Here is a 26554-nt window from a genome sequence, read left to right on the forward strand (position 1 = left end):
ACTAGTCCTTCAGATTAGGGCCCCATCCTCATGCCCTCACTTAACCTTAATTACCTCCCAAAGGCCACATCGCCCAACACAGCCACATTAAGGGTTAGGGCTTCAACATATGAATTTGGGGGGAACAGAATTCAATTCATAGCTGATAGGAAGACATTTTAGAGTTCTGAGAAGAACAGTAACATAATTTCACTTAATGACCACTCTGTTGAGAATGGACTGAAGGATTAAGGGCAGGAGCAGGAAGACCAGTTAGGAAATGGTTGCACTAGTGTAGCCAAGAGATGATAGTGGCTCAAACCCAGGTGGTAGCTACTGAACCAAGCTAGTTACAGCCTCTGGCATTCTCACAGGCCACTCCCTGAATTGCATGCATATATGTGGTATATATTGTATCTTATGAATTGTATGTATAATTGTATATACATAGTATCTTCTGAATGTCAAAGCTCTTGTGCATGTAGTTTCTCAGGCAAGCACCATGCCTGTCCTGTGAAGCAAGCATAGTATTGTGAGACTCAAGTTTGAGAGACTAATTCTGGAGCAACTGCCTGAGTGTGTATTTCCTCATGTGCCTCCACATCTCTGGGTATCCCAAATGTGCCAACCTAGCGTAGCGTTGTACAGATTAAATGAGATTTTCTTTGTTAAATGCTTAGTAGAGTGTCAGTTACACTGATAAGTAATAAATGTTAGCTGCCATTATTTTAGTTACTTAATAGATAGTGTCAAAGTCAACTGGTTTGTCCAAACTTACCTAGCTAGTAAGGAGAAGAAACACAGCTAGAATCCAGTTCCTATTATTTTTAATACAATCTTCTTTCCATTGTATTGTATAGCTGAATGTGTTCTACTTTAAACCAGAGGACAGTTCAAGTTACCGAAGTTAGTAAAAGTTTCTTTTTTTTTTTTTTTTTTTTTTTTTTGTCTTTTTGCCATTTCTAGGGCCGCTCCCGCGGCATATGGAGGTTCCCAGACTAGGGATCTAATCAGAGCTGTAGCCGCCGGCCTACTCCAGAGCCACAGCAACGCGGGATCCGAGTCACGTCTGCGACCTACACCACAGCTCACGGCAACGCCGGATCCTTAACCCATTGAGCAAGGCCAGGGATCGAACCCGCAACCTCATGGTTCCTAGTCAGATTTGTTAACCACTGCGCCACGACAGGAACTCCAAAAGTTTCTTTTAAAATATTGTATAGGAGTTCCCGTCGTGGCGCAGTGGTTAACAAATCTGACTAGGAACCATGAGGTTGCGGGTTCGATCCCTGGCCTTGCTCAATGGGTTAAGGATCCGGCGTTGCCGTGAGCTGTGGTGTAGGTTGCAGACGCGGCTCGGATCCCGCAGTTGCTGTGGCTCTGGCGTAGGCCAGTGGCTACAGCTCCGATTCGACCCCAGCCTGGGAACCTCCATATGCCACGGGAGTGGCCCAAAGAAATAGCAAAAAGACAAAAATAAATAAATAAATAAAATAAAATATTGTATAATTTGAACTTTGCAGTATTCCATACTGACATACATTCTTTCCTTCTGATATTAATCCACACAAGTGAGATTTCCCCATGTATCTATTTATTTATAAAGCGTAGTTTTGTTTCCTTGAAGTAGTCCAAAAATTTGAGCCTCCTTTAAATTATTAAATTAATCCTTCCCTGGAAATTGCTTACTTTCTTTCTATTGTTCTCAATTGTTCACTTATTATTTTTACTTGGAATGAAAGTACTGATTCTGGGACTCTTAAATTAAAACTTTAAGGAGATATCTGGTCCCCCATAGAGAAGTTCAAAAGGTCCTTTAGAATCCCTTTCAATTCAGTCTGTTAGAAAAATTTTATTTTTTTTTATTTTTTTGTTGTCTTTTTTTTAGGGCCACACCCACGCCATAGGAAAGTTCCCAGGCTAGGGGTTGAATTGGAGTCCCAGCTGCCAGCCTACCCACAGCTACATCAATGGCAACACCAGATCTGGGCCATGTCTGAGACCTACACCACAGCTCATGGAAATGCTGGATTCCTTAACCCACTGAGCGAGGCCAGGGATTTGAACCCATGGATACTAGTTGGGGTTCGTTACCCCTGAGCTATGATAGGAACTCCATGATAGAAAAATTTTTAAATCATTTGTTTAAGAAATTTTTACTTAGTAGTTACTGTCTGCCTGGGACTAAGCTAGACATTAAGGAATAGAGTGGTAAATAAGCCAGGCATAGTCTTTGCCCAAATGGAGTTTACATTCAAATAGAGAAATGGACAATAGATGAAATTGTTACATTCTAATTTTAATTATGAAGGAAATAAGCAGATGATAAAGCAGAAATTGCTCCATTTTAGTCCATTTCTTTTCCCAGATATTTCCCATTTTTCTTCCTCTCCTAAGATAATTTATCAGAGAACTTTGTTCTTTTAAGTTTCTTGCTTTCAATCATTCATACTAAATTTAGTGCAAGACAAATAAGGTGAGTCATTGACAATAGATTGATAGTCAAAATTTGGCTGATGTTTTTGTTGATGTGCATAAAACTTTTAACATAGCTCATGTTAGGCACACTAAGCTAGAAGAGTGTCACTGTAACAATAGCACAATAGTAACAAGTTTAGAAGAGATATTTGTGTACTTTATGGATGGTATCAGTCATTGCATTTAGATTTTGACTTCCTGTTGCTTCTAAAACAGATAGTCATTGCAGGGAGGTATAGATGCTGTTATTTTTGCTGTGCAAATTAATGTTCGAAGACGTATACAATAAAGAATGATGACATTAATTAGTAACTTGTTTTAAAATGATCTTTTGATAAGATAAAGGAAAATACCTTCCAGGAGATCATGTGCGTTACTCCCTATCTCTTTTAGGCCAAGCAATTATATTCTATCATGCCCTTTGTGTCTGTGTTAGATGGACAGAGAAAAGATAAAAGACAGCCATGGAGATAACAGCCTACTTCACAGCTGACTGAAGCAGGTGTTAGAAATGCAGATGCAGTGTATTGACTAAAGACTATACAAATTTGAAGTGAAAATGCTGCTGGTCTGCATGCAGCGTTCTGCCCATATGAAGTCTCAGGCAGTTCAATTATTCATTGTATTGTGTGAACTAGTCCAGGAGTGAGGGAAAAGGTGCCTTTTACATTTAAACTGTTTCTTCCCCTTCTTCCTTTTATCTGCACTTGACAAACAAAATGAACTTCATTTTGTAAGTTTTAGTCCAGCAAGTGAATGACATCTCTATATGAAAACACACACACACACACACCCACACACCCAGAGATAGAAAACCTAGGGGTTTGAGGAATGATATAAGACAATGGAAACTGGAAATTGTTATTCTTTCTCATTTTCGTTATAATGAAACGCCACTAAAGACAAGTAAATGTGCAAGTGGCTACCCAATTTTCATTACCATCAATCTCACCATGAAATATTTCTCAAGAGCTGCATGTGCTTTATTCTGTGCTGGGTAAGATAGATTTTTTTTTTAAAGTAAGCCATTCCTTCTATAATCTTATAGTAAAATTCCTGATTTTTTATAGATAAAAATGGAGATTTTTTTAAAGCATTTAATATGTAATTTTATCTATTTATTTTTGCCTTTTCTAGGGCCCCACCTGAGGCATATGGAGGTTCCCAGGCTAGGGGTCCAATCGGAGATGTAGCCATCGGCCTACACCACAGCAATGCCGGATCCTTTACCCACTGAGCAAGGCCAGGGATTGAACCCGCAACCTCATGGTTCCTAGTCAGATTTGTTAACCACTGCGCCATGAGGGGAATTCCTTTAATATGTAATTTAAAAGCAGACTTACATTTTAAGGGAAATGTTGCCATTCCTGAAAGGATTTCTACTCTCATTTTGGCCCCTTTGGCTTTTTGGTCTCAAGGGCTGGCTACACTGGTACCCAGACACTGACATGAGCATTAAAACGCCCACTTTTGGTGAACTCAAAGCACTTCGGGATCCCCAAAGAGGTTTTATATATGTCACGGAGGAAAACATAAACATTTAAGCTTTATTTTATTTTGTTTTTTGACCATGCCCACGGCATATGGAAGCCACAGCAGTGACAAATCCAAGTCCCTAACTGCTAGGTCACCAAGGAACTCCTAAGGTTAATTTTAAAGGTAGAAAAGCTAGGGACAAGATGTGCCTTTCTCTCTTTCTTCCTTCCTTCCTTTCTTTCTTTCTTTCTAGACTAAAAGTTATGGAACTGCTGAAATTTCGACTTAGTCTGTGAAGATGTATAGGTTTAAAATATCTCTTTTTTGGCTCTGAAGGCAAAAGGCTTCCGCATCCATGCTTTGTGGCCCCATGGTAGCAAGATGGCTGCTGCTGCAGCTTCAGGGATTGTCTTTGTTCAGAGCAGGATGGAAAGGAAAAGGCATTGCTGGGGAAGCTTTGTTCTCATCTCTGTGCTCTTAATAAAGCAAACATTCCCCAGAGGCTCTCAGCAGACTTGTTCTAATATTTCATTGGTCTGAACTCAATCACAGGGTTACTGGCGGCTATAAGAAAAGGAGACGGGTTGAGTATCACAGGGAACAGAGTTTGGCTTAGGACTCTGCTTCTTTTTTGTTTGTTTGTTTTTGGGGATTTTTTGTGGGTGTTTTGACCACGCCCATGGCATGTGGAAGTTCCCGGGCCAGGGATCAAATCTGAACCACAATAGTAACCCAAGCCACAGCAAAGACAATGCTGAGTCTTTAACCACTAGGCCAACAGGGAATTCCAAAACTATGTTTCTTGATCCTTGGTGGCACACCGGAAATGCAAAGTTTGTTGTATATTATAGGAGTAAACAGAGTGTTCCTGGGGCTCTTAACCCAGGGGGTTAAGGAGAATTGATATCTTGGCTGTCTGTGGTGCATTTAAGACTTGGATTGGTTGGGAGTGACTAGTTTAGACTAGTCATGAGTCACATCCTAGATTAGACATATGGTTGCTCCAAAGAAAACAGGGTTCTGTTAGTATATAGGAAGATGGAATGGCTGTTAGGCAATTAATAGAGTCTGGCCCAATAGCTGTCTGCTTAAATAAATTATATTTGATCTTGGAAAATACTGTGTTTGGATTTGAATAAACATATATCTGTTACTCCCAGAAAATACTCCCCCCCCCCCGCCCCCTTTAATGGTGAAACTATTGTATACTGTGAAAGAGGCTTGGAGCTGGAAAGTTCACTTCTCTTTTTCAGGTCTACTTTCAGCCTCATTTGTGGTAATGTGACTTCTGCATACAATGAGTTGTCCTGGCAGTTCGTAAGGGGACAGTGAGGGGTGGGAAAAGGGCCCATCATCAAAGCGAATCAGGTTTGTATATGAGAGACCACAATTGCATCACAAGGAAGGATCCTAGGAACTGAGCAGATCAGTGGTAGTTGGTTGCTTGCGAATCAAACTGCAAAGGATGCTCTGGCAAATCATTAGGTCTTCATGTGGTCAACCAGGATGCTCCTCAGAACTTGTCAGTGGCTGAAAGTGGACATCAGGTAAGAGCTGTGTCAGTAGTTAGTTTCAGGGGTTGAAAAGGCTTTTACTATGTAAAGCACTAAGGAAGAGCTAATGGATGAGGTAAAATTTATGTTGAAACTTTAATTCTTTACTCCAGAATAAGTAGATGGAATGCCTAAGGTACAAACAGATTAGTTCATATATTAGGTATTTAGTGATAGTCTTAAACCAGGTTTCCTCTAGAGCAAGAGTTTCTTACTTGGAGACTTGGAGTTCTACTACTTTCTGAAAAGTTTTAGTCAAAATTTATTCTATAATTGTATATGAATTTTTCTAGAGAGAAAGGCCATAGCTTTCATCTCATTTTCAAAGATTAAAAAAACAGAGAATCTGTTGAATGCTTAAAGAATTCAGACTTGAAGCAGTTTTCCAGGTCTCATTAGAATTATTTTAAGAGAACTGCATGGAGTTTCCATTGTGGCTCAGTGGTTAATGAATCCGACTAGGAACCATGAGGTTGCAGATTCGATCCTTGGCCTTGCTTAGTGGGTTAAGAATCTGGCATTGCCGTGAGCTGTGGTGTAGGTCACAGATGTGGCTCGGATCCCACGTTGCTATGGCTCTGGCGTAGGCCTGCGGCTACAGCTCCAATTAGACCCCTAGCCTGGGAACCTCCATATGCTGCAGGAGTGGCCCTAGAAAAAGGCAAAAAGACCAAAAAAAAAAAAAAGAAGAATTATTTTAAGAGAACTGCAGCTTTAATTGTTCTATGGCCTGATAATCTATTTAAACAGTAATTTCTCTTTGATGTATATAGTGCCTTATAATACGTGCAATGTACGGCATAAATGGTTTTATGGAAAAGATATGCTTTTCTGTAAAATATTTATCCATCTTGAGCCCACAGAAGTCTGTTTTTCTCTTGAGAAAGATAAAATATACTGTATGAGATGATCACAATTAGGCATTTTTTTTGGTAAATGATATTGCAAAGGAACCATAAAACTCTGGAACTTTCAAGATTAGGTAGAGTTAAGGGAAAATTAGTTATAATAGTCAAACGCTCAATTATTTCCTAGTTCTTCCAGAATTTGAATACTTAAAGTATCTGGGTATACTTAGACTTTTATTATTATTATTATTATTTTTTTGTCTTTTTGCTATTTCTTGGGCTGCTCCCACGGCATATGGAGGTTCCCAGGCCAGGGGTCCAATCAGAGCCGTAGCCACCAGCCTACGCCAGAGCCACAGCAACTCGGGATCCGAGCTGCGTCTGCAACCTACACCACAGCTCACGGCAACACTGGATCGTTAACCCACTGAGCAAGGGCAGGGACCGAACCCGCAACCTCATGGTTCCTAGTCGGATTCGTTAACCACTGTGCCATGATGGGAACTCCTTAGACTTTTAATCATAGCAAAATAGTAGTAGATGATAGATAGATCAATAGAGATAAAAAATAACTATTTTTCTCTACTGTAAAACAATTCTCAGCTCCTCATTGCCTTCAGAGTTGTGCCTGTCCATTAAATGTGTGTGTGTTTAAATAGTTTTCCCCCTGCAGAAGAACCTGACAGCATTTTCCAAATTGATTTTCTATTTGTAATATTCCAACCATATCTCAAACCTCATTAAAGCCCTTTTCATCATTTCTCTGACTCCATTAGTTATGGCAGCATTTCAAAATTTAGTTTTCTCAGTAAATTTCATTATTGTGGTTACCAATTCATTATAAAATGATCAGAGGACTAGGAGGGAGGGAAGAGGAATTGACATATGAGGACAAAATGAAGGACTAGGAAAGTAGAAATCTATCAAATCGTGAATGGCATGGGTAAGGTGAACATGAGCCAACGCGGTAGATCTGGAAACAAAAAGAAGGAAGGGCATTCTTGAACCTTTCTTGAAACATTAGAAATGGAACTACTTAACAGGGACAGAAAAATAATTTTTAAAAGCTTTGGGTGAATTTATTTTCAAACTAAAGAAAAATTAAGATGTAGCATATCTTCCTGTACACTCCGAACATATCCTAAGTAATTGTAAATATTATTATGCTAAACAAGGCTTCCTATTTTTTTTTAATCACGTTCTCTGGGATATCCTTTAGAAACAGAATTTTGCACTGATGAGGCAAGATGAGGTCATATGCTGTTTTCACATGAAGCTGGCAAACAAGGCTCGTGATAACCCAAACCCCGCAGTATACATGAGTGAAGACTGCATCTTCAGTTTATTCGGACAGTGATATGTCACGGAATTCATCCTCTGTAAAGGAAGTGCTTTCAGTTTCCAAAGTTCACCATAACAAAGAGGCAAAATATACACAAGGATGTTTTTATTCTTAATATATAAACAATTCTTATAAAGAAGACACAAGTACTTATACCAGTGGGAAAATGAGCAAAGATCTGTAATCAGCCATTCATAGAGGAACAACTATGGATGATCAGTAAACCTATAAAAAGATGTACAGCTGTACCACCAATAAGACCAGTGCAAATAAAAATATTTTCCATCTATAAAATTAGCAAAGTTGAACAAGATTGACAAGAGCTATTATTAGTGGGAATGGAAAGACTTAGACGCTGTTGGTAGGTGTGTATGTAGATATAATCTTCATAGATGGAAGATTCACGGTGTGGAAAAAAATCAAAAACACTTAGGATAATAACAGTAATATTAATAGCATCTGTGAAAGCTCCCCTGAACTTGGAGCTGTGCTAAACACTTAGCATGTATTATATTTTTCCTCACAATAACCATTCTTACTCCTGCATTACACATGAGGAATCCAGAACTTGTTTGTGTTTCTCCCCAACCTCTACCTTCAGAGCGATGCAGTTATTAAGTGATAAAGGCTAGATTTGAACTTACACTTTCTAACTCCAGATTCCACAATGATAATTTCTGCGTTGTTCAGCCTGCTCTTGGTGGGTCTGTTCCAGTTCCAGGAATTTATGTCAGAAAGACAATCATCGATGCCTAAGTTGTACGTTCAAAAACGTTCCTACTTACCTACCTACACCACACATATTTAGGTGCTGAGTATTCATGCATCTACATAAAGTGAGTTTGGGCAAATTTGAGTCAGCTAGCTGGAACTGAGACCACTGAGTAAACTTGGGAACCAAAGAGGTATAAGCTCAGAGAGAGGAGTCTTTGTCTGTCTTTTTCATTCCAGTTTTCCTGCTGTTTACTGGTGCTGGGCAACTAGACTGGGCTAAGTAGCCGTAGAATAAATGAACCACTTTTCAGAGCTCAGGGTAGAACCAAAAACCTGGGATTTGCAAGTCTTAACCTGTTAGCCACACATATTCACAGGCAAAGTTTCACTTTTCCCACCTTGGCTGTTTTTTTCTCTCCCTTCTTTTCTCCTCCTTTAGGATGGACCTGTCTTTGTTTCCATCCCTAAACTGCCTTGCAAAGGCCACATTTCATCTTTGTTGTCTTCTGTCATTACCCAGAAATTTGTTTCTGAAGGAGAGTAATTCCAGCATGCAGTGGTCCCTAAAGCTGTTTCTTATTACATCAAATTAAAGGACTTCCTGATCACTGGTCTAAGGCTTGTCTACTTTTCTTAAAACAAATGTTCCACTGTTACCACAGTGTAATCTCATATAGATTCTCCTTTGGAATTACTGATTTTCTTGATCTTCATTTGTCTTCTTTGACTTCTTTTTTGTGATGAAGAATCTTTTTGAATATTTTTCTTCTCTTACTATACTTAAACCAGAAAGATAACCAAATATTGAAGCTGTGTATGGATGCCACACATTGTGTGTGTATAAGTGTATATAACTATTACCATTTTTCACATAACTCATTCTTATATCATAATTGATATGTCATTGCCCAATAAATATGAAATTTTAGGGCACCGACTTACATAAAGAGATTTATCTTCTTTTTTCAGTAGAGAATCTTTCTTTTTTTAATCTTTCTTTTTTTAATTCTCCAGCAGGAGAATTCTACTCATTCACAGGCATTTGCTCATGCATACACATTTCCACACGTTTTCAGAGATCTCAAGGTGTTCTGATTACATGATGTTGCAGAAAATACCAAGGCTCTATTGATAACGCTTTGAACACCTGTGCCATTGTATACATCTGCACTGCCTGAAGAGCTAACCGTGCTTTACAATCCTCCCGCTTAAACTCTGGTCCCCAGAGCACCTGCCCAAAGTGAACAACTCCTTTTGTTATTGCTTCATCCAGTTTTTCCTTCCAGCTTTCGTTTCCACTCTTGTTTTGTGTTGTTAAGTCATACTCCAGAGAATTCTTAGAGGTATTTCTTTGGCTTTCCTGTTTTTTGTTTTTTTGTTGTTGTTGTTGTTGTTGTTGTTTTAAGGGCGGCACTAGAGGCATGTAGAAGTTCCCAGGCTAGGGGTCTAATTGGAGCTACAGCCGCTGGCCTATGCCACAGACACAGCAATGCAGGATCTGAGCCGAGTCTGTGACTTATACCATAGCTCAGGGCAACGCGGGATCCTTAACCCACTGAGCAAGGCCAGGGAGTGAACCTGCAACAACATGGTTCCTAGTCGGATTCGTTTCCGCTGAGCCACAATGGGAACTCCTGGCTCTTCTGTTTTGATGCTACCCCAGATCTGCTCACCATACACTGTCTACATACTTGGGTATCCTGCCGCAGCCTTGTATTTGCTCTTGAACACAGATTTATGTTTCAACACTGACAGCAAGAGAGGACAGGCCAAACAGAAGGGCTTCTGTTGGATGATCTTACATTGTGGCTTGATGTTCAGGAGTGATATTAATGAAAAGCCCTGTTAATAAACAGCGCAAAGGAAAGTTCAAGCTATCCAGCTGCTAAAAATCCTAGGCTGCTGTGCAGATTCTTCCTGGTGCAGACTAGAACAGAGTCATGGGTTTATTTTCTTATTTTTTATTTTTTTCAAGCTAAAGGACATAGTCCCACAGCAAAAGCAGAAAAATTACCTGTGATCAATATATTTATTTGGGGGTGGGGATGTGTTTTGAAAGCAGCTCTATCTTGTCCTGAAGTTCCTGGATGAATTTGTTGTTGCTCGTAGCTATTAAGTTGAAAGAAATTCCCAGATGTCTGAAAACTTTTCTGACACTATTTTAGCTGACAAATAGTATACAGGTGGCCCTGTTTTTAAATGAGTGTTATTTAATCCACATTAAACCAGCTTTTAGTTCTTACATCTGTCTTAACTTTATTAAAGTCAAAAATAATGTTTAGGGATGGTAAACTCATAAATATGATTCATAAATACTTAAAAAAAACCAATTGAGCTCCTAGTTGAATAGAAATCTCACTTAGAATTGTAGTTTATCTTTGAAAGAAAAACTTCTGGGATTAAGGGTAAACCAGTTTTGGGAAAGAAATCAAATACTATGGAATTTGAAAATCTAATTTGGCATATATTAGATTAATGCCCTGTAGAACCCTAAAGTCTGAATTCAGTTTACATAGCTTGACTTAATTCTCTTGTTTCTTTTTCTCTTTTCCCTTTGCTATTTATGTGAAAATCTCAGTGACTTTTCTTTTTATGAGTTTGAACATTTAGTTCTGAATTCTGAAGGAGCAGATCCCTCCCTGCTTTTTTTTCAGTGAACTTTGGAGGAGGTAGTAGACAGAAATTTGTGTGTGTGAAATTACTCTTTTATGAATATATGCATAATCTCATAATTTCACAAGTGTATATTTTTTTGCTTGCAAATCAATACAGATTTAAAAATTTGGTACATAAAAAGCAAGGTTGATAAAGGCCTTTTTATATATTTGTATCCTAATACATTTTTATTTTTAAAAAATATGCTGCAGCTGATTGAACTAAATTTGATTTTGACTTGTGCCACACAACTATAATTCCTTCAAAAACATGTCAATATGCAGTATATTTAAGGTGATGTCAGCAACAATTTCTTCTTTATTTAGAGTAATGTAATCTAAAACTATCAACCTTTTCTACTTTCATGAGCTTTTGACTTTCATACCGTAATGCATGAAATAATGTATTTTATTTATTTAAAGTGTTTGGTAAAATGTCCATCACTAGAGGGAAAACTTTTATTCAAATGTGCTCCCTCCATTGAAATAGACTTTTATACCATTGTCTGTGTGTCTTTCAATACTCTAAGCCCTTTGGGTTACTTCAGAGTCATTAGTTATGTCTTTATTGAATACTTAACATAATGGCCCTTTTTGCGGCCAAAGAATTGGACAAAGCAGGGTACTTAAGCTGGGAAATAAAATTTCAAGTGATACCAGAGTCTAGTTATTTTATCAGTTCTCTTTAGATAGACATGATTAAGCAACCTGTTGGATCTGAAATAGAGAGAAGAAAAAATAATTGCCAAAATAAATATTAAATCGAAGGTCACTGACTTATGTAAAGAGACCTTTTTTTTTCTCTCAGTACAAAATCTTTTTCTTTTACAGAAACACAAACAGAGAACAGACTTGTGGTTGCCAGGGGTGGGTGGGGAGGAGGAAGTGGGATGGACTGGGAGTTTGGGGTTAGTAGGTGCAAACTATTACATTTAGAATGATAAGCAATGAGGAGGAACTATATCCAATCTCTGGGGATAGAACATGGTGGAAAACAATATGTAAAAAATATCTTTTTTTAAGTGAGAGGGTATGGAGGGGAAAATCTGTAAATTCACCTATAATGACACTAATCCTTGATGTAAAGAGAAAAATGATCAGTGTCTTGAATTCAAAGCCAACTTGGCTTACTTTTATGAGGATATCTTATTTATTTTCATGAATATTAGGTTCTATAAAGTCCAAATTGAGCAAAGAAAAACAAATGACAGAATGGTTATCTACAAGTACAGGTAGAGGGACCTCTGGGGACGGAAAATACATTGAAATATTGAATAACCAAGGTAGAAACACTCCTCTAGCAAGATAGTCATACCATGCTATCAATCGATCTATCTATCCATCTATCCATCCATCCATCCATCCTACCTGTCTTGTCTATCTGTCTGTCTCTCTAATATGTCTATCTACAGATACACACACTTGTTTTGGCTTTTCACTTAAGTTAAAAACATTTGAGCAAGTTATAGCATCATGTCATATGTTGGGAGCAAATATATTATTATTAGCACCTGACTGCTGCAGGCACAGACAGCCATGTTCATTTACCTGTGACGTAATTGTTCTATCAATCAGTTATGTGCATCCATTATGACAAGTACTTGAGGAAAGTGGAGCAGAATTTAGTCAGATGTCAAAAACCTATCCCAAATGAGCTTCTGCTTTAAAAGAGGAGGCATGTACATATATATACATGAAAGCAAGCTATAGAAACTGGGTGCTTTGACAGGGAAGCATGGTAAGGAGGAGTGAGGTCTCAGAAATTTAGAGAGGAGGATAGAAATATTCAGGGAAGGCTTCATGGAAGAAGTAGACTGTTCATCAGAGAATAGTATTCCCTTTTGACAATTCTGATAGCTGAACAAAGTTCACATATGTCTAATAAGACATGTGTTTTGAAAAACATGGATTATTCATTTTGTACTCGCGTGAATGGACTCCCACGGATACGTGGACATAAAAAGGATTTAGAAAGAAGATGTCTTTGCATCTTTCCCAGGTCCTGCCTATTTTCATTTGCTCATGTGGTTCCTTTTTATTGTGTGTATACTTGGTGGCCTCTGCAGGTTCTCTAAGTAGGTACATTGCTGAAGATATAGCGGCAGACTTTTATCTTTGTGTCTTTATATAAATGCTGATCTAGTATAGTAATTTGTGACTTAAGGTATAATATTTTTACTCCTTGAATGTTTTCATGGCAAGCTGCTACATACCTTTGGCCATTAGCCACTTAGTTAAAGAAAGGTAGAAAGGATGAAGGTGAAGCAAGACCTATTTATTTTGTTTTTCAGTTGTAGCACTGGTAGATAAAAGACTTAATGAGGTAAGCTGTTGAAATAAATCCTTAAGCCAGGTTTTCAATTCATGTTATAAGTGTGGATTATGAGAATTTGAAATCTAGGACTGATCTTGACTAGTCCCCAGAGTCAGTGGTATTGGCCTAACATATTAAGTTCAAGATAACTTGCAGTCATTCTGAAAAGATTTCTTGACATGAGGATTACTGACTTTTTTTTTTTTTTTTTTTTTTTGCTTTTTAGGGCCACACCCGTGGCACATGGAGGTTCCCAAGCTATGGGTCGAATCACAGCTGTAGCTGCTGGCCTGTGCCGCAGCCACAGCAACGTGGAATCTGAACCGCATCTGCAGCCTACACCACAGCTCACAGCAACGCCAGATCCTTAACCCACTGAGCAAGGCCAGAGATCAAACCTGCATCCTCATGGATGCTAGTCAGATTCATTAACCGCTGAGTTACGACAGGAACTCCGAGTATTACTGACTTACATGCAAGGATTTGCTGTATTTGTTGAGGTAGAGCTTCTATGGTTCTTTGAAATGATTTTACCATAATTATACACAATTTTTCCATGTTGTTCTATTTATTTATTTACTTTTATTGAAGTAGACTTGCTATACACTATTATGTAAGTTACAAGTGTATACACATAGTGATCCACAATTTGTAAAGGTTATACTCCATCTATAGTTATTATAAAATATTGGCTATATTCCCCGTGTTGTACAGTATATCCTTGTAGCTAATTTTATTTTTTCTATGGCTGCACCTATGGCATATGGGAGTTCCTGGGCCAGGGATTAAATCTGAGCTGCAGCTGCAACCTATGCCACAGCTGTGGCAACTCCAGATCCTTTAACCCACTGCACCAAGCCAGGGATCGAACCTGCACCTTTGCCACAACCCGAGCTATCGCAGTCGGATTCTTAACCTACTGTGCCACAGCAGAACTTCCCTTGTAATTTATTTTATACCTAATACCTTGTACCTCTTACTTTCGTACTTCTATATTCCTTTCCCTACTTCTGTCTTCCTACCGGTAACCACTACTTTGTTCTCTATATCTGTGAGTATATTTCTTTTTTTTTTTTTTTTTGTCTTTTGTTGTTGTTGTTGTTGTTGTTGATATTTCTTGGGCCGCTCCCGCGGCATATGGAGGTTCCCAGGCTAAGGGTTGAATCGGAGCTGTAGCCACCGGCCTACGCCAGAGGCACAGCAACTCGGGATCCGAGCTGCGTCTGCAATCTACACCACAGCTCACGGCAACGCCGGATCGTTAACCCACTGAGCAAGGGCAGGGACCGAACCCTCAACCTCATGGTTCCTAGTCGGATTCGTTAACCACTGCGCCACGACGGGAACTCCGAGTATATTTCTTTTTTGTTATATTCACTAGTTTGTATGCTTTAGATCCCACATGTAAGTGATATCATACAGTATTTGTCTTTCTCTGTCTGACTTATTTCACTTAGCATAATGCTGTCCAAGTCGATGGTCAAATGACAAAATTTTATTCTTTTTTATGGCTGAATAGTACTTCAGTGTGTGTGTGTGTGTGTGTGTGTGTGTGTGTGTGTGTTTATACCACATCTTCCTTATCTAGTTCTCTGTTGATGGACACTTAGGTTGTTTCCATACCTTGGTAGTTATAAATAATGTGGCTGTGAACATTAAATTGCATGTATCTTTTCAAACTAGTGTTCTGTTTTTCTCAAATATATGCCCAAGAGTGGAATTTCTGGGTTATATGGTAGTTTTCTTTTTAGTTCTTTGAGAAACCTCCAGCCTGTTTTCTACAGTGGCTGTGTGAATTACACTTTGAAGTTGAAATTGGGAGCTCCCAGGCTTTCTCTGAAAACTGTAGAGAACTGAATTTTTAAAAAATGCTCTGAGTAATTGCTCTTACTGGTAGGTTTCAGTATGGAGTTAGATGTGCACACTGCCTTGCCTTTCCCTAACAACATGGTTCATACATTTCCTATTCAGATTATATTTACTATGGACTCGACTTGACTTCATATAGTACTTAATCATAAGTTATACCTATTTCATTGTTCCAAATTCAGTGCTTGAATTGCATAGGTAGTAACTTATCATGAGTATTTTAAGTTAGCCTTTCTTTTCTTTGTGTTAGAAACAACTCATTGTGTCAGCTTGTTCATTCAACAAGAATCATTTGTTTACCTCTGTGTTCCTGGTACCAGTACGGTATCTTAGTGAACAAATAGACTCCCCTTCTGCCTTTATGGAGATTATTTTCTAGTGTGGAAAGCAAACATTAAGCACTGATTATGTGCTAAGTGTTAACCAAAGAGTATGGGGTGTGAAGGGAGAATACATCAGAGGGACCATCTCAGTGATTGAGTTCCTCTTCCACTATTTTTTTTTTTCCGGCTGTACCCATGAAATGTGGAAGTTTGAACCCATGCCATAGTAATGACCTGAGCTGCCGAAGTGACAATGCCAGATCCTTAACCTGCTGTGCCACAAGGGAACTTCCTCTTCCACCATTTACATGCTACATGATGGATATGCAAGTTGCATATATTTCTTGATCCTTCTGGAACTCATTTTCACATCTGTAAACAGAAAAGATAATAATGCTAATAACTTCCCCAGGCTGTTACAAAAATTGAGGCCCAGTGCCTAACGTATAGGAACATTTAGTAATTTATTACCTATTAATTTTTGAGGGGGAAAGGGAGGGTCAGGGAAGGCGTCTCTGAGCAATTGACTTCTAAACTGAGATCTGAACAATGGTAAGAATTTGCACAGCGGAGAATGTTTTATGAGAAAGACCATCATATTCAAAGGCCCTGAGACAGGATTGCCCAAGGAAGTGAAGAGTGACTTGAGCTGAAGCTGAGGTGCACGGGGGTAGTTTGATCACACAGGGTCTCATAAGGAGGATTTAGGGCTTTATTCTAAGGGCAAAAGGAAGAATTTCCACAGGGAAATGGCATGATTGGATTTGAGTTTTGGAAAGATTGTTCTGGCTTTAGTATTGACAGTGGTTCAAAATCTTCCATCAAGAGTTGAGGGTCTGGCTCATCTCTAAATGGACCTGTCGGGGGAAATATTAGTTTTTTTGCTAGTGTCATCTGCTTGGGTGTTGGTACCTAGGAAAACAATACAAATGACATTGTCAGGTTCTAGGTTTTTTAGTAAATCTGGGGATCATAGTTATGTGACTATATATATGTATGAGTATATGCACATATATACAAGTATGTAAAAACATATTATGTATGTGTGTATATACATACAAATGTATATGTGTATATATAAATATGTAGGTGTATATATATATATATATATACACACACACATATAAATTATATACAAGTATGTATGTGTGTGTGTGCACACACACACACTCATTTGGGAGAGAGCCCAATTTGTTTTCCTCTCCTGTTTTCTGCCTCTGACCATTCAATTTCAGGGTTCTTTGGGTTATGGCATATGTGTTTAAGAGATGAGGGAGAGAATGCCTTTACTCTGTAGGATATAAAGCTGTACCATGATTACTCTTCCTAAGAGACTGGGCATGTATGGTCCTGTGCACAATGACTTTATCATATGGATTCCACATGCTCCGAAATTGCAGGGACCCAGGAGAATCAATCCTGTGTTCTATGTCGCAATGCTCATAGTAGTTGTGTGCATGTGCAGGGCTGAAGTGTACTGAGCATCCTCTGAGCTCTGTTTGCAGAGAAGTCGTGTCTCCACCATGACAAAATTCCCACAAGGTTTTGAATTATTAATTTCTTGGAATCTGCGGGATTCAGCAGATAGGTTCCACGTTGTTGATGGCACCAAATTTTATCTCTTTCATTTCTGAGACACCTAATGAAATAGGGAGTTCCTCAAATAACCACAGTTAGCGTTTAGGCTAATTTTGTAAGGGCCAGTGGGCTTTCGCCTTAATGTATAGGACATACGATTTTTCTCTCTCACAGCAGATTGCACAGTAGATAGAGGCAGAGTGAATTGGCACTAATTTATGAACCTCCCCAGCCTTCTCCGTGCAGTACACCTGTGAGGGCAAGATGCTCTAATTATGCTTACTCACATAATGAGAGCTTTTAATGACAATTACGGATGAGAGTTAGGGATGTTTGGGGACCTAAGAGAAGATGCATTGACTTTCAGGAGGAAGGACTTCATCTGCCTTTTGTGTAGCTCAGCTCCTAACAACTGACCAGTACTCAATGAAATCCAGCTCCATGGCCCCAAAGATGGGAGGAGGCTCTGAACTGAGAGGCTGAATGCACTTTATTTCTCAACTCAAATTAGGTCAAAGAGCTCAGGAATTCTGTTTGCTTTTAGCAGTGTTTTTGCTTTGCGCTTTTTTGCCTTGGTAATGGTCACACAGGCTGTTTTTCTTTTGGATAACAAGAATAACCCATAGTCCAGACTGCTCTTTTTAGAGACATTGATTTGCACAGTCACAAATGGATACCTGACATTGTTTTCCTCTTTACACATTTGCAGTGTTCAAATTTGGGGGAGGGGGCAATATTTAAAAGCTCTGGCATACTTCATATTAAAATCTTTATGAGAATTGCAATAAAGATAAAAAATCAAGATTACTACTAATTATTGTATTAAGGGCGTGAATATATATGGTTTACATGTCTTTTTTTGAGCAAAGCAGAAGTTTTCTTTACAAGTCAACATGACATCTTTTCTACATAGTTAAAAATTTCAATTATGTAACACGTCAACATTTAACTAGCAGGATGTTATTATTCTTTCTAACTTCAGTCTCTGTCTCTCTCCTTAATGACAATAGATCAAGCTTTGTTTGTGTTTTTCTATCTCCCTTTCAGGTTGCTCTGAGCATTAGTTTCTCCTTAAAGCCCTTCCTCCTTTTATATTTTCTATCTATACAACAATTTCCATTATTTCTATTTTTTGCATTTTAGATTTTTTGCTTAATGTCTGCTAAATCTGAAATTAGAATTAAAAGCAAAAATATTTGCAATGCAGTCAGGTTTAAACTCAGTAAATTTAAATAACTTATTTTATATAACTAATAAAGTTGGAAGGAAAAAAAGGCCGTTTTGGTTTTGGGTTTGTTTTTGTTTGTTTGTTTTCATTTTATACTCATAGCTGCCGCATATTATAGGCCCTGGTCCATGGATTGAATCCAAGCCACAGCAACACTGGATTCTTTAACCCACTGCTCCATGGTGGAAACTCTAAGCCGTATGTTTTCTTGTCTCTTCCTACTCCAAACCTTCCCAGTTCTAGGATTCTGATTTAAATAACTGTCTTTTACATATTATATATCTTTAACTCCCCAAAGCTAGCATACTTTAAGCCCTTAATAAGTACTAGCTTTAGCAATATTATCAGTAATCGAAACCATGAAACATTACAATTGCCTTTTGTCAATGGTAATATAGTTTCTTGTGAATGGGTATGTTTATAAACAAAAATCTCATTTTTCACTTCTATACTCATTTACTCATTCAGTGGACACACACATTGATTAGTTGCTCTGGGTAAGGTATAAAACATGAGTGTAAGTCATCCTTCAAATAGCGGACTCTAGGATGTCTTCGACAAATTTTACTAAAAGATTAAAATTCAAACACATACACTTTAGCAATGCCATATATTATTATACTTTTTCATTACCATAATCCCTAAAAAATATGTTTTGGTTCCCCAGGGGTTGCATTTAACTACCATTGATTGAGCGTTTATTAAGCCAGGTAACTCTGCTAGGTACTCATACATCCAGAATCACAAACCGCAACAGCTGCCCAGGGAGAAAGGACATCTGCATTTTTGCTGAGGACTCTGAGACTGATAGAGGCTGAGTGGATGTGCCCAGGGACTCAGAGACAGGAGGCCATCCCACCACCAGGCCTCCCAATTCCAAATCTGGAGTTTATACCTGTGCAACAGCCATCACTCCTCCCCGCCCCCCTGACTCTATTAGAAGCTGATCCCCTGACCTTGGCCATAAAAATGTTGAGACTAGACTGAGGAGACTGAAGTTCTCTCTGGAGGTGCTGGTCTACTACTTGACTTGGTGCTACTTACAGCTTTTAAAAGAGTTGATAGAGCTCATTAGGAGTATATATTCAAAACTAAAACAGCGCTGTCATTTGGAAGAACGCCTATAGAGTTCAAGGAAACAAAACCTGATATATATTGTTCTATGCACTAACTTTTTTTTCTTTTTTCATTTGAAGAGCAAAGCCTGTCAGTTACTTTGGCATCAGAATTTAAGAGAACTGAAACTTTAGCCCAGCTCTTAGAGGTTCCCGCAGCTCTGGTCCAGCCAGAAAGGTTGTACTTGGCCCACTGACCTTGGACATGTGAAAAATAGGTGTCAGGTCTCCAGTTTAGTAACAGAGGGCCCTGACTCGGAACTCTTGGCCTGAGCATTTTCTGAGGTAATATGAACAGTTTAATAGAGCAGTCATAGGTTCCTCTCTGAGGGATTTTGGTGAAACTGCCTCTTATAAAAGAAGAGCTAAAATTACCCAGCTCATCATAAGAATCCTCCAAAGAAAAAGCCCCTTAACTCTGCGTATGTGTCAAGCATGTACCTCTCTAAGTATTGCTGTTGTTCATGATAAATCAATATGTTGAAAGCCGAAACAATCTATTATAGAGTTCCATAGATCATTATGTTGCTTTCTGTGTTTAACAGAAAGTAGCCGCTTTTCTTTAATTATCTTTTGGGGGGGATTTGGCTAAGTAGAATTAGCCATTGAACTCATAAAAACTCCAAGCAGGCACAAAGAAACACCCAATTTTAAACAAGTCATCTTTAAAACATTTATTGAGCACATACAACAGGTCAGGCAAGCAATAAAAACAATACGAATAAGACAAAAATCATAAAAACCTATAAAATTGGATTGTGATGATCATTGTACAACTACAAATGTAATAAATTCACTGAGTAATAAAAAAAAAGACAAAAAAAAAAAAGAAATGACCCACAAAATAAACATCATTCTGACTTTTAACAGCAAAGATCAATTTTGCTGGCTGAATTTTATATACGTGGAATCATAATCTTTTGTGGGTTTCTTTTTTTTTACATTATATCAGTGAGAATCAAGAGTGTCTTTGAATGTAGTTGTAGTTCATTCATTTTTATTGCTGTGATATTTCAATTGCTGTAATAAAGATAAATATACCATATGTATGGTAAATTTAAAAAAAAGGCAAAAATCATAAGCTAACACCTAATCTTTTGTGACCTTGGACATGTTACTTAATCTTTCTTCTCTACACCTTTGTTTCCTCTTGTAATGTGGTAATAATGTGTACCTATAAAGCTGTTGTGAGGACTAAATGACACAGTATATGTGAAGTGCCTACTCTTGGAAAAGACAGATCTATGATTTTATCATCAACATTATCACTGCTAAAGTTAAGTGATTTGTAGAAAAGCAAAAAGAGTTGCTGGCAGCGTCAGAATCTCCCTCTGATTCTCTCACAAGCATTTATTCAGTGATTTTACTGGTTGACTTTGCAGATGTTTATGGAGCATTTCCTGTCTGCAAGGAGCTGCTAAGCTCTGTGAAAATACAAGTTGCTATTGGACACCCTTCTTGTCCTCCTGTGCTCGTGGACAATTTGGGGATATAAGACATGTGTGTAAATAATCGTGGTATCCAAAAGGAAAGCAAAAAAGGGGCCTAAAAGAGGTATAAACAACTGAAGGAAAATTGAGAAGGGAAGGCTTCACGGATTACAGGACATTTGAGTTGGGCCTTGAAGGATGGATAGGAAAGGAAAGAGTAAATGCATGATACGGGACGTGGTGAGAATTCGTCCTGCTTGAGAAAGGATCTGTGAAGGGCCAGGGTAGCAAAAAGTATTAATAGGCACAGAATCCTGCTGTGTAGCACTGGGAACTATGTCTGGTCACTTACGATGGAGTATGATAATGTGAGAAAAAAGAATGTATGCATGTATGTGTAACTAGGTCACCATGCTGTACAGTAGAAAATTGACAGAAAACTGTAAACCAGCTATAATGGAAAAAAAAAATCACTATATATATATATATATAACAACAAGAACAAAAAAATCACTATATATATATATATATAACAACAAGAACAAAAAAATAGGCACAGAATACTCAGAGTCTGCAAATAACAGAGAGGTCTGAGGGGTGCGGGGTTTGAGAGAGAGGTGGCCTAGTGTTAACAGATGGGAGTTGGTGAATAAAAGTGGACGGTATATGTATATTCATTATACTATTCTTGGCAACTTTTCTGAAGGTTGGAAATTTTTTAAAGTTGAGGGAAAAAATAGAGATACATAAAAAGTGCCTATAATCAATAAACAAAGAACAATTTACCTAGTTTTTAAAAAATGGGCAAAACATGACAGAAAATGCCACAGGAGATCATAGTAGCCAATAGATAAATGAAAATATGTTTATTCTCTCAGGAATTCTTAGAGAAATTTCATTCAAAGCAGTGGGTTATTACTTTTCACCCACCTGGTTACACTTGTTTTCAAGTGTGGTCATATGGTATATATCTGGAAAAAAGGGATGTTGAGACCAACCTTCTATGATTGCTGTAGAGATTAAAGGGCAGAACCTATGAGGTACCTGCCACGTAGAAGAACTCAGGAATGCACCTAATCTACTGCTATTGCCTAGTCAAAGATAATGTGTTCCTGAACTAGAAGATGGGCAGGCAAATGGAAGGGAGGCCACACGATGGGACCCAATAGGAGGATAGAGCGCTCAGGAAAGACTCAAGCTGTTGTTTATAAAAGAGAAATTGCTGAGAAAGGGAAGAAATTCTAGCTTAATTGAGTTGTCGGCCATCCTGATGGTGGAACACGCTTGAGGGTGTCTTTTCAGGAAGGGTAGTTGAGACTTAGAAATTATTAAAGATAGACCCATAATTTAAAGACTTCTTAAGAGTTCCCGTTGTGCCACAGTGGTTAACGAATCCGACTAGGAACCATGAGGTTGCGGGTTCGATCCCTGCCCTTGCTCAGTGGGTTAAAGATCCGGCGTTGCTGTGAGCTGTGGTGTAGGTTACAGACACGGCTTGGATCCCGCATTGCTGTGGCGCTGGTGAAGGCTGGCAGCTACAGCTCTGATTCTACCCCTAGCCTGGGAACCTCCATATGCCACGGGAGTGGCCCAAGAAATGGCAAAAAGACAAAAAAGAAAAAAAAATAAAGACTTCTTATATAAATTCTCTGTTTGTAAGACTTACATTCTATTTTTTTTGGTGGGGGGGTCTTTTTAGGGCATCACAGGTGGCATATGTAGGTTCCCAGGCTAGTGGTTGAATCAGACCTGCAGCTGCCAGCCTACACCATAGCCACAGCTCACAGCAACACCGAATCCTTAACCCACCGAGCAAGGCCAGGGATCAAACCTGCGTCCTTATGGATGCTACTCAGATTTGTTTCCACTGAGCCACAATGGGAACTCCCCCAAGAATTATATTCTTAAGTATATATTATAGGCACACATACAAAATAAAACAATTAATAAAAATTTATTTCCTTAGCTTCTTCTTAGGGAAATCCATTGTTAAGTTTCTCATGTTTTCTGCTGGAAAAATATTTATAGCAATACCAGGATAATACGGGTATACTTTCAAAACTTCACACTAATGGTAATATATCATATAAAACTAGGGGTCTTGCTTTTTTTTCTTTTTCTTGATTAAGTCTTCCTTTGTTTTGTTAAACATCTGTTTACAAGTCCATTGACAAGGTATACCATAATAAATATAACTAATTCCCCATGAGTGAACATATAAGGTTGTTTTTAGTTTTCTACTGTTACAAATAACTTGTCATGAGCATTAGTGTGCATGTATCTGATGTTTGCTTGGTTGGTTTGGGGGCATATTAGTAACAATTCCTAGAAGTAGAATTGCTCGGCCAAAAAGTGTTTATTTTTTTAATTTTGCTAATTTCCCTCTTAAAAGGATCTACAACTTACCCTCCTTTGAACAGTGCGAAAGGGTTTCCCCACACTGTTACAAAGTGTTGGTATTACTGACTTGTAAATTCATTAAGAGAAAATATTATCTTGTTTAGATGTATATTTGTCAATTATTTATTATAGAATTTCTTTTTTTTTTTTTTTTTGTCTTTTTGTCCTTTTTGTTGTTGTTGTTGTTGTTGTTGCTATTTCTTGGGCCGCTCCCACGGCATATGGAGGTTCCCAGGCTAGGGGTCTAATCGGAGCTGTAGCCACCGGCCTACGCCAGAGCCACAGCAACGCAGGATCCAAGCCGCGTCTGCAACCTACACCACAGCTCACGGCAACGCCGGATCATTAACCCACTGAGCAAGGGCAGGGACCGAACCCGCAACCTCATGGTTTCTAGTCGGATTCGTTAACCACTGCGCCACCACGGGAACTCCTAGAATTTCTTATTAATTGTTAATTATAAGAGAGGTTGAGTAGTTTTTAAAATGTTCTTTGGCTTTTACCTGCCTTTTTCTTTTTCTGATTTTCTATTTCTATAAAACTCTATAATCTGTAAAATTAACCTATTATTATCAGGATCACTATGTGTATATATATAGATATAGATATCTATATGTGTATATCTATATATATATGTTATGTGCTTTAAAAAACTAATAAAGAGTAATAATAAAATTACATAGTTTATGTATTTAATTCAATCATTAACTTTTTTTTTTTTGTCTTTTTAGGGTTGCAACTGCAGCATATGGAGGTTCCCAGGCTAGCGGTCCAATCGGAGCTGTAGCTGCTGACCTACACCACAGCCACACCACAGCAACTCGGGATCCAAGCCGTGTCTGTGACCTACACCACAGCTTATGGCAACACCGGATCCTTAACCCACTGAGTGAGGCCAGGGATTGAACCCGTGTCCTCGTGGATGCTAGTCAGGTTCTTTTCCACCTAGCCATGATGGGAACTCCAATCATTAGCTGTTTATCATCAGTTTCTCTCAAGGAACAATCCTAGGCACCATAGATATAAAAATATTCATATCTTTTTACAAATTTTATCATTAATCATTTACACTGATTTCATAAGCTATTCACATACATAATAATCAATAATCTAGGCCTGTTACATATATATATGGCAAATATTTTTTATCCATTTATTTTTTACTGTAGTTTTTTCATATGAAGTTTTTGTTTAATATCCAATTAAATTTAGCCATCTTTATAGCTTCTAGGAGTTTTTTTTTTTTAATTACTTAGCGTGCTTGGGCTGCCATTAACAAAATACCATAGACTGGTTGGCTTAAACAACATAAATTCATTGATATTGTTTGACTTATATACGACTTTTTTTTTTTTTTTTATAGGCCAGGTGGGTCCAGAGCCCAGGCTTTTATTTTATTTTATTGTTTATTTTTTATCTTTTTGGGCCGCACCTGTAGCATATGGAGGTTCCCAGGTAAGGGGTCGAATCAGAGCTATAGCCGCTGGCCTACACAACAGCCACAGCAATGCAGGATCTGAGCCGGGTCTGTGACCTACACCACAGCTCATGGCAATGCTGGATCCTTAACCCACTGAGCGAGGCCAGGGATTGAACCTGCATCCTCTTGGGTGCTAGTCAGGTTGGTTTCCACTGAGCTACGATGGGAACTCTCAATACCACTTTTTTGAAAGCAAGAGTATAATTTCATTCTAGTAGCCCTGCACTCATCCTGAGGGCCTTTTCTGTCCTATTCTGAGTGGACTGGCTAAATATGACGTTAGACCTCAGACCATCTGGTACCATTCCTTCAACGTATATTTGTGGAAAACGAGAGCCAGAGAGGTTGAGGTGACGTCCTCCAAATTTTGGAGTCAATCAGCCCCAAGATTTGGACTGGAACTCTGGTCTTTTTGACTTGCAATCTAAGTGTTGATTCTTAAATACGTGAGTAAATACTAATAAGTACTTAGAGCATGCCTAGCGCCTAACAAGTGTTCCTAGGAATTAGCTGTTGTTATTACTTTAATGTTGTCATCACTGGGCATATCATTATTCATAGAGAGCAGATCCTTGGAACCAGACTTAGACTGAATCTCAGTGATACTGATATAGTCAGTTGTTAGCCTTTCTGAACCTCAGAAAAGGGGACCAGAGTGGAACCTATCTTATAAGGAAGCTGAAAGAAACTTTTTTTGTTAATATGCAAAGCACTTGGAGCAGTAGCTAGGTCAGAATAACAGTTATGTAAATATTATTATAGAACCACTTAGTCTCTTAGAATCAGCTTGAGCCAGCTAATCTCATCTAGTTACTTCCACCTCCTTCTGGAATCATTATGGTTAAGCACAATCTACAGTGGTCACTGATACAATAAAAATGCTCAAACTGTGGGTTGAGAGAGCAGAATACAAACTAGATGAGACAAATTGAACATTGAATTGTTTTCAAGGCCTGCTTGCAAAGAGAAGTTGGAGCCCTGCAAAGAAGAGGTGGTACCCAGAGGAGGTTAGAAGATATCAAAGAAAGTGTCACTGATATTGATTAGATTTAATCCTCCTCTTTCTATCCCCTCTATACAATGCTGTCTTGAGATATCCTGAGCTCATAATAGAGAAGAGTTTCCTAAGTCAACTGAGTTTTGGATTCTTCTCATGTGCCAAACTACAAATGTTATGAAAAGGAAAGTCAGAACTTAAGGTGTCAATCTTATAAGAAATTTGAAATAAATGATGTAATTAAAAAAATTTTTTTTTCTTTTCCTTTTTAGGGCCACACCTATGGCAAATGGAGGTTCCCAGGCTGGGAACTGAATCAGAGCTACAGCTGCCGGCCTACGCCACAGCCACCAGCTGCCAGCCTACATCACAGCCATAGCAACTCGGGATCTGAGCCACGTCTGCAACCTACACCACAGCTCGTGGCAATGCCCGATCCTTAACCTACTGAGTGAGGCCAGGGATGAAACCCACATCCTCATGGATACTAGTTGGGTTCACTACTGCTGAGCCATGGTGGGAACTCCCCATTTGGAATATTTTTAAACCCTAGGTTTTGAAAGATTTTTCTGGAAAGAGAAGTTACTATGTATTAAAAATCACTCCATACTTAGCACTGCTCAGTTCCATAAAGAACATCTTTTGTGCCAGCTTTTTATAAAGTAGCTTCATTATTTGTTTTTCGAAATGTCATGTTGGGGAGTTCCTGTTGTGGCTCAGCAGTAACGAACCTGACTGGTATCCATGAGGTTGTGGGTTCAATCCTTGGCCTCGCT

General features: G+C 38.5%; 1 protein-coding gene and 1 long non-coding RNA gene across 6 annotated transcripts in view; both read left to right on the forward strand.

Moving 5' to 3' along the window:
• Positions 1–26554, forward strand: part of SLC10A7 (solute carrier family 10 member 7) — a 240663-nt gene that overhangs the window by 104802 nt on the left and 109307 nt on the right. The gene's annotated exons all lie outside the window — the stretch shown is intronic.
• Positions 13553–19878, forward strand: LOC146400927 (uncharacterized). The gene is made up of 2 exons (XR_014812849.1): positions 13553–14180; positions 14600–19878. It is a non-coding gene; the product is annotated as an uncharacterized LOC146400927 (long non-coding RNA).

This window comes from Sus scrofa, chromosome 8 (assembly GCF_054392235.1).
Source record: "Sus scrofa isolate SSC_HxYL_T2T_F1_AM1 chromosome 8, Sscrofa_HxYL_maternal_Yorkshire_Landrace_v2.0, whole genome shotgun sequence".
Taxonomy (NCBI): domain Eukaryota; kingdom Metazoa; phylum Chordata; class Mammalia; order Artiodactyla; family Suidae; genus Sus; species Sus scrofa.